Consider the following 2,694-nt stretch of genomic DNA (forward strand, 5'->3'; position numbering starts at 1 on the left):
ACAAGGGGCAATGGCTGCAAGTTAGAGCATACTGAAGTTCCACACCAACATGGGGAAGAACTTTTCCCCAGTGAGGGTGAGGGAGCCCTGGGACAGGCTGCCCAGGGGGGTGTGGAGTCTCCATCTCTGGAGATATTCCAGCCCCGTCTGGATGCCGACCTGTGCAATATGAGCTGGGGAGCTGCTCTGGCAGGGGGGTTGGACCCGATGATCTCTGGAGGTCCCTTCCAACCCCTATGATTCTATGATTCTGTGATTTCACAACGATGTCTTATGCATTTTGTGTTTGTATTTTTATTTTAGCTTGTCTCAGCAGAGCTGACACACACGGCAATGAAGCAGCAATATTGGGGTCTCACATGCCAGAACCCAAAGCCAGTCTCTAGGTGGGCTGCTGCAGGAACAAGTCTGGGAGAAGTGCCTGCTTGTTTTAGTCTCACCCTCCTCAGGAGTGCGGCTCTGAAGTCGTTGCATGAATATCAATGTGCTTGCAGCAGGCTGATGAGGTTCAGCACCGGTGTACTGCTTCACTGAAAGCACTTGGGAAATAGCTGTCACTGGCTTGCAAAACAAAAACAGAGGGAAATGGGATAAAACAAAGAGAATGATGTGGATTATTTAACTGGACTGCAACACCTTAAATCCTGTTGCTTCCTAGTGCATAAAAGTCCCAGAAAGCCAAAGGTTTTACTCCAAAATAGCAGCATGGCTGACATGAAAGCAGTTTCCTCACTAAGGCAGGATTCATTTCCACTAATTTTAGCTGTCTAAAATTTGTGTGCCTCACAGTCTCTGGCCCCTCTGCAAACAGCAGAGAGCTAGGTACTTAAACATGGTTGCAGCAGTGATGAGGGGCTTGTGCTGGTGGTTTGGACCCTCCTCTATTGATACCTGCCTCCTTCCTCTGGCAATCCGATAGCCTGGGTTTGGGCGGCAGCTGTGAGTTATGTGGGATAAACCCCACACCAAATCACTGCCACAGGTTTTCCATGTTGCCATCACTCCATAGGCAGGAAAACACCAGAGCCAAAAACCCTCAAGTGGAACCTTCTCCTGTCCATGCAGCAACAATCCCACCGTGACAACGGTGGGTCATTGCCATGTGAGGTTTACGCTGGGCAAGTGGGTGCCCTGCTGCCTGCTCTGGAATGATGCCCTGCTCCATCACCTGCCACCACCACCCCCTCAGGACCCCGGTACCTGCTGTGGACCAATCACATTGCAATAGCATTTCTTGGAGCTGCAGCATCTGGAAAACATGGTGGAGATCAGAAAACAAATTTAGGAAGCTGAGCCAACAGCGCAAGGAAAGAAATGCTAGGTTTTATGGATTAAAGAGAAATCCTTCAGGGAGACAGCCCTTTGCATCATAAATAATGAATGCACATCCTGCTACCAAAGCAGACACCTATGGAACAGCTTATACAGCCTTATAAAACAAAATATTTTTGTTAGCCTGCTTTACCTTATAGTAATGCCAAAGGGAAAAGAAACTTGTAGACAGACAAAATGACTTGAACACATTTTCCCCTAAGACTGCTGGATCCCAAGACAATTTCTCTTTCTAATTTAATAAAGAAAGTCTGAATTCATAAACAGCTCCTTGAACTGAAATTTCTCCTTTGCCGAATTCAGCCTCGGTACCTGTGTCTCTGATCTCAGCTTAGGATGAAGGTTAATTCAGATCTGTCCAAAAAGAGATAGCTTCATAATTGCTTATGCAAAGAAAACCTTATCTGCTTCAAGCATAAACTCTGATGGAAGAGAAAACTTAAGAGTTACACAGGGCAAAATATATTTTGTCCTTATTTGGGCTGCTTTAAGCTTTGGGGAGTGGAACACGGGGGGGCTGTTTGTTTGTTTGTTTGCTTGTTTGTTTTGTTCTGGGAATGCAGCTATTGAAACAATTAGTCATCTCAGAGAAATTAAACAGAGAAAGCAAGTATGAGGGTGAAAAGGTATTATTCAAGCCTGCATTAACCAATACAGGGGAGTTTTTTCTTCTTTTTTTTTTTTTTTTCCTAAAAAGGCTGTTATTTGATTTGCAAGCTTATCAGGGCTAGGAAATGCAAACAAGTCAGGGATTTTCAACGCTCATATGCCCTTCGTGGGCAGGAAGGACAGTGCACATACCCGATGAGGAAAGCTGCCCACTCCAGGTGGAAGCAATGCGGCCAGAAAATGGAATATTTGCAGTAGAAAATGGTTCTGCCCTGGAATGGGAACAGCACAGCCTTTCAGTGTATTCATCAGGAATTACAAGCAGCACCCTTGCACAGCTGACAGTATTAATATTCTGACCTTAGCACTCACATTAATATTCCAAAGCGACCCAGCCAAAGTGAGTTTATAGCTTAGGTTAACCTTCCCTCTTAAACCCCTGGCTCTCTCTCAGCACAGAATCAGAGGGGCTGCCAGCACAGACTAAGGTGGGGAGGATCCCCCTGTGCCGTCTAGGAGAGGTAGAAGAAGGAAAGCACGCTGGCATCTCCCCCTGGGAAGAGCTGTGCCCCTTTCAGGCATACTTCTTGCCTTCTTTGGGATGGAGCCACAGGGGCACAGGCTGGCCCTGCCACAGGACTGAGAGAAGCACAGGCATGCAACCTGAGTGCAACACAGATAGCTCCACTGGCTCAGAGGTCCAAGTGCACCCTAAAATGTATCCATGCCTCACTTGTGGCATTTGGTTGGATT

At 46.7% G+C, this 2,694-nt stretch overlaps 1 long non-coding RNA gene across 1 annotated transcript; it reads right to left on the reverse strand.

Moving 5' to 3' along the window:
• Positions 1-523: 523 nt before the first annotated feature.
• On the reverse strand, positions 524-2,201 carry LOC311190190. The gene is made up of 3 exons (XR_014617192.1): positions 2,134-2,201; positions 1,201-1,249; positions 524-557 (listed from the first exon to the last, which is right to left on the reverse strand). It is a non-coding gene; the product is annotated as an uncharacterized lncRNA (long non-coding RNA).
• Positions 2,202-2,694: the final 493 nt, after the last annotated feature.

This window comes from Gallinula chloropus (assembly GCF_964237585.1).
Source record: "Gallinula chloropus genome assembly, chromosome: 3".
NCBI lineage: Eukaryota > Metazoa > Chordata > Aves > Gruiformes > Rallidae > Gallinula > Gallinula chloropus.